Below are 11,412 nucleotides of genomic sequence, written 5' to 3' on the forward strand. Positions count from 1 at the left end.
ACGTACATATGCTAACCTCTGTGCCATAGCTACAACAATAATTAAACATTATTAAGCATTTGCAAAAGAAGAAAACATATAGGCTGCACATGGCTTGATCTGATCAAATAAAAAAAAGAGTTTCTCTACACCATTGTGAAAATGTTTTTGTTAGATTCACATGCAAATTTAATTGCTACAATAAATGCACAAAGATGCAGCATGATCAGAATCTGCTGACATGACTTTAAAGAGATCCTTCACTGCCTTCCATCGTTTTGTTCTATCAGGGGCTTTTCAAGGCAAGGACACTTGAAGATGATCTTCATTCCCTTGATAGGCAGCAGATGGAGGGCTCCAAGGTGGCTCAACCCTTATTGCAAAGGGCCATCTGATCCATTTGCAATATGAACAGTACTTTTCCAGGAAGCTCCAGAAGTCTCCATGGGAAATGTTGAAAGGAGATGCCCTTGGCATTTGTGTATTCAACTCCAGACACAACATGCCCAGGCATCATGGCACCAACTCCTGTGCCACACTGTGATCAATTGAGGTAATATGGAAACACTGACCCATTAAGATATAGACTGATGGATGACTATAATCATAACTGAAGCAGAGCAGTTTAAGATTTGTACTAGATGTTAGACAAGTGGTTCATCATGCAAAGATTCTAGCAAACTATTATTAGACCAACCTGGTCTCACAGAATTCCGTGAAATGTCCACGGGTCCTTAACTCAAAATCCGTGAAGCCATCACGGAATTGCCCCAAATTCCGTGACCCGGCCACGGATATTTCTCCAACGCAAGTCAATGACACTGACCTCCCATGATCCACACACGGATACCCGTTTCAATGACGGAGTACAGAACTCGCTGAACGGACGTGCTTTCTCATTTGGAAACGCAACATTTGAAGTATTTGTTTATTTTCCAATATCAAATGCCATAATGACATTAACCAGACAGCTGTTGTGGTTATTGCATTGTCCTGTCATCATAAAAATTACGTTTGTTTCAGTTACAAAAGTCCCGTGATGGCACGGACCTCCACAACCTGACCTCACTCACTTGTTTAGGAACTTACAAGCTTTTCGTCGACACTGTTGCAATGGCATGTAATTAACTTGGCATTTTTTCTCGTCCTCTCATCATAAAATCCAGTTTGATGGCGTTTTACACACATTTTGGCTATAGTCAGAACTAAAATCTGTGATAGGAGCACGGAGTGAGTCTGTGCTTAGATCACGGATAACTCTAACGCAAGTCAATGACACTCATCTTCCGTGGTCCGTACACGGATCGTTTCAGTGATGGAGTACAGACCTCACTCAATGGACGTGCTATCTCATCTGGAAACGCAACATTTGAAGTATTTATTTTTTTCAACACCAAATACCATGACCAACCTGACTGTTATTGTAACTATTGCATTGTCCTGCCATCATACAGATTCACTTTGATTCTGTTAGCCTAACTAAAATCTGTGATACGAGCACGGAGTGAGTCTGTGCTGAGATCACGGATAACTCTAACGCAAGTCAATGACACTCATCTTCCGTGGTCCACACACGGAAACCCAGTCTCACGGCAGTTCGTGATTTTGTCACGTAATTTAATCTATTTATTCGTGGCAGGCACACGTTTATTTCCTTATTTTCATGATTGCAGCACGTTTTTTTTAAACTAATGCATTTCAACTGGAGGCATCTTTCGTGCATCAGCACAATATTTTCTGATTAATTATTATTATTATTATTTAATTTTTCACAGGACAAGAGAAAAAACTCACTGAAACTTGAAAAAAAAATCGGAGCTTAACTTACTGTACAAAACTGAGCAACATACTGTATTGCTGGTGACAAAAACACATTAAAACTTTTTTAGCTGTAAAATGCGCAATGGTTCTTTTTTTACTTTTTCATTGATTTTTATTTTTTTCATAGGCCTAGATTTAATTTTTTTTTAATTACAGAATTCAATATCAAGTCCTTGACACATAACTGTAACACATTTTCATATTAAGAAACAATTTAGTTTAAATAAAAAGAACAAGAAATATCTAAAAATAAATAAATTATTTATTAGCGATGGGCCTACAGATTTATTTTTTTTTTTTTTTTTTTTTTTTACTTTAGACTCTAAAGTTAAAAGTTTTTATTAAGGCTATTGTAAAGGCTTCTTAAAATGATGTCGCTGATGAGCCTCTGATCGCTGTCAGATTCTGTGATATGAATGTCCGCTATGGGTTTAGAATGAGCCCCGCTCGGCCCGTGTTCTGGCTTACTGTAATATTTCACCTGTAATAAGACCGAAATAATATAAGTAAAATAAAGAAATGAATGAATACATGATAACATCTAAATAAATGTTGATAGATTTAGCGTTATAGTTTTAAAAATATTAATAAACAGCAAATCAACACAGAAAGACCTAAATAATAATAATACATAATTAATAAACAGCGCCGCCCCTCCCACTACGCGCATCACGCGCTGTGCGTCAACCCCAAAGCGTCAAAAACTGAAGCGTGGTCAAGCGCCTCTAGCGTCACTGACATGAGATGTTTATCGCTTTGAAATCACGTTCAAGAAGTCTCATTCAGCACACATCGCGATACTTTCCATCAGTTTGCAAGAGCCGCAGGTTGGGTGAGTTATACAGTCTATGGTGAGTAGTAGTAAATATGCTCTTTTAATGCCTGTCCTAAAACGTATTCTGTCTTCTTTATTAATCAGATGAGCGCCTTATGTTTACTCTCTGTATTACATCGGTCATCCGAGGCTGTCTTTGAGTTTCATTGAGTTTAACTAAATGAACACAGCTGCTAACTGGTTAAACCATGTCGGTCACGTGACGTGACGTGACGTGACGTGCCACAGACCTGGGATCCGTTTTATATTCATTTCAGGTTCAAAGATGTAAGTTGTATTTGTAGTAAAATCATGGTAACCATGACACCTACAAAAGTAGGTAAAACCCAGTAAACAAGACATTTACCATGTTTTTTTTTTTTTTTTACCACAGTAACTGCAGCTTTACTGTAGTATAGTAATAGCACATTAATCACCAAATTAACTATAGTTGAACCACTGTAATGGTAGTGTTTTAATGTGCTTTTATATGACTTATTTCACAGTAATCACATTTACTGTACCATGCTTGTAATACCTTTTTAATGTAAAAAAAAAAAAAAAATTCCCATCTTGCAGTTCAATTCATATTTGTTTATATCTTAAATATTTTGCTCACAGATCACTATTAACATTCTGTATATAATTCTGTTTTATTTTCTTTCCCCTTGTATTAATTTTTTAGCTGAAAAGACGTAAAGTAAGCAGTCACCCCAGTGGTGTTTGTGGAGAGGTATTCCTTCAGAAATGGAGAAGACAGAAAGCTGCAGAGGCAGGTTGGTCTGTGATAGTTTGTCCCTTTTATCAAACATTCCTGTTGTTATCATTTGCACAGCATTTTGTTGTTTCTTAAACTGTTGTACGGTCCAAATACCCACACTTGCCATCTTTGCACATTTCCTTTATTTGGCCCAAGTGAGCATGAAGATCACAATGTGTGTCGATCTTAACATGACAAAGTTCGTTTCAACTTTGTATTTTAAAAGAAACTTCTAAATGTCTTTTCAATAGTCCCTAATAATACATTTTAATGCGCTTTTCTAGAACCCAAAGCGCTAAAATTAGCGCCCTATTAACCCTATTAAAGATGACAATTTATTTTGTGGTGCTTCTAATTAAGTGATAAAAAGAAGTTACAAATGATGTACAAAATAAATATACTTTTCTGTGCACCAAGAAAACATGCAACACTTTGTTTTACTACTAAATTAGTCTCAATTTCTAATTATTATAATTAATATTTCACAAACATTGGAAAGTTGCCTGACCTCCTGTGAGATCTCTGCAAAAAGTCTCACATTAATTCCAAAACATGATGCATGATGGGATACACTAAGCGTTGTATAGCGCTCCGGAGCAGTATTGGAGAGGTTTAGTGTGTGTTAAGGACACCGTGCTTTGGCATTATTAAGACCGGGGACAGTCTCATAGTCACGTACACACACTCTCAAGTGAATAAGACCTCAAGTGTGGGTAACTGGAAAGGGGAAAAGTCTTTAAAATGATCCCTAAATACAGTCGCACGTCAAAGTCTTAATAATTCACTAATTCAATTTAACACTTGTATGATATTGTACAAGCCCCTGGACAATCTAATCTGACACTATCACAATATTGGAAAATCAGTTGCCCCACACAGTCAGAAAGTTTATATTGTTCATTGGCTTCTCATTAAATTACTTCAAATAAGCCCCATCAGTTCATGTTCCCACTATACGTGATCTCCATGACTAGATATTGCTATTAATGACTTGCTTTTAATAATGGATGCATTTAACATTTAATTATACAGCATCTTTGCAGATTATGCTTTCATGGTCTAAAAAAAACACAGTAATGTTGCATTTAATTACATAATATTTCTATCCTTTCTGTCTTACAGGATTGTTTCCAGATAACACTGTAGTTCTCCGTCATGCACAAGGACTCACCTCTTTAACCCCCCCCCCCCCCCCCCACCCCACCCACACACACACACACACACACAGAGAAATGGTTCCTGGATCAGTGACTCAAGACTTTGCAGTGGTTTGATTTCTGCAGAAGATGTAACTTTGTTTTAATTAACCTTATAATGAATACATTGTGACCTTCCAGCAACCCATATACTGTACTGTATACAGAACCAGTGATGACAACAATAGTTAAAAAATAGCATTTATAATATTGATAAAGCATTGTGTTCTCTTTGTCAAGCTTCATACAGTAAACTTTACTTCTGGTGCTTTTATCATAAAAAAGCTTCAGTTCTCATCAGGAGTTTTAGTAAAGGACATATTCATGCACAGCAATCCCCTAGTTCCAGTCATGAAGTGAATGATGTTATTGTTAAAGTTATATTTCTGCATTTTTATGTAGCATGTGTTTGTTTTCCTGAACACTTTATCTTTCTTCCATTGTTCGGACAATCAGTGTTTACGTGATGCTCTGCTGATTGAGTTTTATAGATGATATTGCACACTTGACATGCATGTCTTCATGATGTTATTTTGTGAGTTTGAAACATTAAGTGTTGTATCACTTTTTGGTCAATAGAATCTTTTAAGAAAATGTATAGTTTTACGGTGTTCTCTGAAAGATATATACCATATTTGTAATGTTTTGTTTTTTAATAAAAGAATTTGCACACTGAAAAATGTTAACGTTTACAACATAACTGCCTTTTTTTTCTTCATAGTTTTATTCTTTAAAAACGAGCTTGGTGACAGTGCAGTAATATGCGCACTTTGTCTTTAAATGAGTTTGACATATCTATAAATACTGGAAAACTCTTACAAAATTATGTATGTTCATTATGCTTTATTTCAGTTTTTATTCCTAGAGATTAATTGGTAAAGCAAGGCAAATCACAGAAACAAATTTAAATAATTTAATAACTTAATAATTTCACTCTTTACTTTTTATTAGTAAATGCTCTTGTCTTTGGTCAGGAAAAAATTTATCTTTTAAATTTAATGAAATTAATCTATTGGTTAGATAAGATACAACTGTGACTGTGCAGTTCACATCACGTGTTGTACACACACATGTACACATCGATATTGCTAAATTGCTGTCAAGCTGAATAACAATAATTTCTGTATTTGCATTATTGTTGGAAGAAGGTGTAGACGTTAATAAAACACTATCTAATAGGTGGCAAATTTAATTTATTGTTAACCAATCTATCCCTTTAGCCGAAAAACGGAAAACAGCGTTCATGAATGACAATAAATGGTTAAGGAAGTGTGATGACGCTGCTCAGCTTTGATGTCATTGGCTGTGAATGTCCCTTGTCATCGCAGGACTGTCTGTGGTTGGATTATCTTTTAACCCATATTAAACAGCGGATCATGTTACAAAAGTATGTTTTGCTGCTATTATCACATTAGTAAATATATTAAGTCAACATTGGGTGTTTCTATGTTGAGAAAAATCACCTTTTTACCGAGATCCTAACACTAACCCTAAGAATAACTTCAATGAACTACAAAAAACAGCGCCTAGTATTCCCTTTCCATAGATAGAACGATGGAGGCTTATGGGTAATGTAGTTTAAAAAGTTTTATTAACGAAATGAAATAAATAATATATTGAATGGTAATCTAGACATATAAATATGTTCACTGTGTAAACCACTATGATATATTTGAGAGGCATGGTGAAATTTAGTATTTTAGAGTATGCAATATGTAAAATGCCTTTATGCCACCTTTCCATTCATTTCTGAAAACTGTGCCCAACATTATTTTATCAGCATAGCATAAGTAGTAATCATGCTGATTTTCGCTTTGATATGTTAATTGGACTCTGATTTACAGCCTTTTGAAATGTACAGTTTTTGGCTCTTCCGGGGGGTGCTACTGGGCCCCTGGGGGTAGAAGGGCAGTAAAACCTACATATATGTATTCTCCTCATCATGGACAACAAACTGAGCTGAGTCACATTTATATCTGACAGTTTTCACAGTCCTCTGTTTTCTAATTCTTACATCATTGCTATTATACCTTTTGACAGGACATTGTGAAGCCATCTGATGAAACATGGAAAAATTATAAAGAAATGTTTTGATAATAAAAATAATAGATTATTTATTTGATTTTTGAAGTAAACATCAATAAATATAATGGATGAACCTGCAACAACATGCCATTATCTATTCCCCACTGTTAAGCAGTAATCAAGGACAATGTATACACATTGTGATACTTCACTATTACACAAGGACAAATTCATTCATATATATATATATATATATATATATATATATATATATATATATATATATATATATATATATATATATATATTACTAATAACTAATTAGCAAAAATCAGTGTAAAAATGTCCTCTCACCCCTGTCTCTTGCTCCTCATGTGCTGGACATCGGTAATGTGTGTGCTCTTGGTTTTAATGCAGTACAAGATCCACGTTGATCATTCCTGCTACATTCTCAGTTATCCCTCAAGTGTTTGTAACTATAAAGCCCATGGCACCATCTTGTAATGCAAAATAATTAATCTCGTAACTCCCTTTCTTTCACAAAACAATTGGCATTTGTTACTAAATATAAACAATAATAACTTTCTGGTGTACTGATGTCCCAGATGTCATTAATCTGATCAAATATTTTTATGTCTTAAGTAAAAAATAATCCCAATAATGATTATGTAGTTTTTCCAAGTCTAAAATAAACACATATGAGCCTACCTAGTAAAATTATGTATTTACCAAGAATCTTCAGAACACAATATTCATCATATTCATTTTATTGAAGCATAGACTATAAAGATGATAAAGTAGCATCAAGACAAATAAGATTCAAGGAAAATAATTATTCATCATCAAAAATACAGATGAGTGATGAAATGTCCTTAAAAGTCACAGTCCCATTCAGTCAACTGTGATACAGATCATGTGATACATATAAGACATTGGATACTGTTTCAGAAAATAATGATTCCCATCATCACATCTAAACTGGTTTCATCGTGATCTTCTGTCGTGTCTGGAAACAGTTTGTGGTTGATATCCAACACTGATGTGGTGTAGCTTGTTCTCAGCCAGAAGATTAGATTAGATTAGATTAGATTCAACTTTATTGTCATTATGCAGAGTACAAGTACAGAGCTAATGAAATGCAGTTAGCATCTAACCAGAAGTGCAAGAATATAGTGTTTTATATACATAAAAGTGCAGAGTAAGTAAAGCTATGATATACAGAATTTACAGTGGAGTTGCTATATACAATATTGATCAGAGTATATACAGAATATAAATATGAATTTAATGTAGGGATTGTATGTACATTATGAACAGAGCAAAGAAGAATTATATATACATTATGAATAGCAGGAACTTGAGAACAGTGGTAATAAATACAGTTGAATGAGTGTGCAAAAGTATAGTTTAACTTTTTTATTATATGCAAAATAATAGTAGTGCAATTATATTTATTGTAGAAATAGTTTACTGTGCTTGTACAGTAACAGCTTTAGACAGTTTATAGTGTAATGGATTTAACCATGTGCAGTCTGTGCAAAATATGAGTAGTGCAATACATGTATGTAAAGTACTGTGACCAGTGCAGTAAAAGAGCAGGTACTAGTTCGAGAGCGTAGGCTCCTGTAACGCCTGCCGGATGGAAGGAGGGTGAAAAGTCCATGGTTAGGGTGAGAGGCATCCTTGATGATGTTTCTTGCCCTACCCAGACAGCGCTTCTGATAAATGTTCTCTATGGAGGTTAACTGTGTGCAAGTGAGATCTCCCAGTCCTAAGATCCCAGACCTGGTCAAAGTGAAACAAACAATCCAGATGAAGTTGTTTAATGGACATAGAGCTCATCTTATAAGTAACTATGACCCTTGTAGTACTGTACACTTACCATTCTTCAAGCTGTTTTAAGATCTTTTGAGAAGCTTTTTCTCTGAAGACAATTTACCACATCCTCTTCTTTCACTCCTTTCAAGAGCATCACTTGGTCAAAACCCCTCATTTGGTTGATGAGATCATCTGTACAAAGTAAAATTGTTAAAATACTGCAATAAACAATTTCATTATGCAAGAATTTAGAAAAAGTTACAGAGGCAAAGGACTTGCCCATGAGACTCCATTAGCATGTGTACTTCTCAGAGACTCTAGAATTCATCTTTTGTTGCAGTAAATGTGTTTTCTTCCTCTAGAGTCTTTCTCCAGAGCTAATGACTTCTCTCACAAATGTGTTTTAGTCTGTGCAGTGTAAGGCTTTGCTCAAACCAATCAACTATCAATTCACAATTTATAACACAACATTCACAAAACAGTGAGATAATGTCAATTGGTGTTTATATCAATTAAACCACTTTTATGACACTTGTATGCTTTTAAGAATAACAGGTGGTGTTTTTTTTTAAACTTTAGATTAAAAATGTTCCAGTCAAACTTTGCTAACATGCTATAATTATTATAGCTGTATCAAATAAAATAAAATAAATATAAAAACATTGGAAAGAATAATTACGGCTGACATGACCAGTCCTGTGAGAGATCATCATAAAGTCCTGTAACACAGCATTGCTTAACACACACATACCAGAGGACTTCTGTTTGCTTGAGCACAAGATGACCATCTTCATTTCTCATCCTGAGCAAATCATTTCCTTGGTCTTCCTTCTCTTCTGTGAAACAAGATAATCTTACTCTGTGTGCAATGAGCAATATTTCTCATTAAACATATAATTAAGTTAATTTAAAGTAAGATTCAGACCAGAGCATTTGATGAGTAAACAAATGTACCTGGGAAGAGCTGATCGTGGCAAGAGTCGCTGAGACTCAGTAATAGCTCTTTTAGTTTTTAGGAAGGTTTGTGAGGGTTGGCTCCCCAAAAACTTCTGAAAAAGAAGAACAGCATTATCTGCAAACAATCCTGTAAGACAGAAAGAAAGGAAATATTATTTCATTACATGCAACTTATACATTACTATATACTTTAACTTATACATTACTTACATACATTATTTTTTAGACCATGAAAGCATTAGTGAATTATTAAGACTTTGATGTGGGACTGTATTTAGGGATCATTTTAAAGACTTTTCCCCTTTCCAGATACCCACACTTGAGGTCTTATTCACTTGAGAGTGTGTGTACGTGACTATGAGACTGTCCCCGGTCTTAATAATGCCAAAGCACGGTGTCCTTAACACACACTAAACCTCTCCAATACTGCTCCGGAGCGCTATACAACGCTTAGTGTATCCCATCATGCATCATGTTTTGGAATTAATGTGAGACTTTTTGCAGAGATCTCACAGGAGGTCAGGCAACTTTCCAATGTTTGTGAAATATTAATTATAATAATTAGAAATTGAGACTAATTTAGTAGTAAAACAAAGTGTTGCATGTTTTCTTGGTGCACAGAAAAGTATATTTATTTTGTACATCATTTGTAACTTCTTTTTATCACTTAATTAGAAGCACCACAAAATAAATTGTCATCTTTAATAGGGTTAATAGGGCGCTAATTTTAGCGCTTTGGGTTCTAGAAAAGCGCATTAAAATGTATTATTAGGGACTATTGAAAAGACATTTAGAAGTTTCTTTTAAAATACAAAGTTGAAACGAACTTTGTCATGTTAAGATCGACACACATTGTGATCTTCATGCTCACTTGGGCCAAATAAAGGAAATGTGCAAAGATGGCAAGTGTGGGTATTTGGACCGTACAACAGTTTAAGAAACAACAAAATGCTGTGCAAATGATAACAACAGGAATGTTTGATAAAAGGGACAAACTATCACAGACCAACCTGCCTCTGCAGCTTTCTGTCTTCTCCATTTCTGAAGGAATACCTCTCCACAAACACCACTGGGGTGACTGCTTACTTTACGTCTTTTCAACTAAAAGATTAATACAAGGGGAAAGAAAATAAAACAGAATTATATACAGAATGTTAATAGTGATCTGTGAGCAAAATATTTAAGATATAAACAAATATGAATTGAACTGCAAGATGGGAAAAATGTTTTTTTTTTTTTTTTTTTTTTTACATTAAAAAGGTATTACAAGCATGGTACAGTAAATGTGATTACTGTGAAATAAGTCATATAAAAGCACATTAAAACACTACCATTACAGTGGTACAACTATAGTTAATTTGGTGATTAATGTGCCATTACTATACTACAGTAAAGCTACAGTTACTGTGGTAAAAAACAAAAACAAAAAAAAAAACATGGTAAATGTCTTGTTTACTGGGTTTTACCTACTTTTGTAGGTGTCATGGTTACCATGATTTTACTACAAATACAACTTACATCTTTGAACCTGAAATTAATTTTTTTTTTTTTTTTTTTTTTTTATTAGTGCAGAACACAAAAGAGCATACAAAAGTATAAACATACATCACATAATATCAACCATAAAAAAAGAATAAATAAAAAACACAATAAAGAAAAGAAAAAAAGAAAGATAAAGAGGGCCAAAATGTAAACAAAATTACACAAGGAGATCAAAGGTAGAGCAAATTCTAACAGTCCTTATAGCTTTCTTATTAGGTGATCCTAAGATTAAATTCAGATAGTTTTCCATTTCTTTTAGGAAAACAGAGAAGACAGGTTTACATTTGGAGAATTTGCATTTATGAATGTGAAATTTGGTAAGGAAAAAAATTAAATTGATAACAAAACTGACATTTTCGTTTCTGGGGTTGGAGTCATAATACCCAAATATAATGTTTTTAATATGTAATGAGAAACCTGGAAAAATCTTACGCTTGATAAACACACTGACATCAACCCACAGTTTCTGAGTGTAATGACATGACCAAAATAAGTGTACC

The 11,412-nt window shown here is 34.3% G+C and overlaps 1 long non-coding RNA gene across 1 annotated transcript; it reads right to left on the bottom strand.

Moving 5' to 3' along the window:
* Positions 1 to 8,344: 8,344 nt before the first annotated feature.
* LOC128031517 (uncharacterized) lies at positions 8,345 to 10,874 on the bottom strand. The gene is made up of 5 exons (XR_008188107.1): positions 10,381 to 10,874; positions 9,368 to 9,497; positions 9,165 to 9,249; positions 8,478 to 8,605; positions 8,345 to 8,380 (listed from the first exon to the last, which is right to left on the bottom strand). It is a non-coding gene; the product is annotated as an uncharacterized LOC128031517 (long non-coding RNA).
* Positions 10,875 to 11,412: the final 538 nt, after the last annotated feature.

This window comes from Carassius gibelio, chromosome A17, assembly GCF_023724105.1.
Source record: "Carassius gibelio isolate Cgi1373 ecotype wild population from Czech Republic chromosome A17, carGib1.2-hapl.c, whole genome shotgun sequence".
In the NCBI taxonomy this organism is placed as follows: domain Eukaryota; kingdom Metazoa; phylum Chordata; class Actinopteri; order Cypriniformes; family Cyprinidae; genus Carassius; species Carassius gibelio.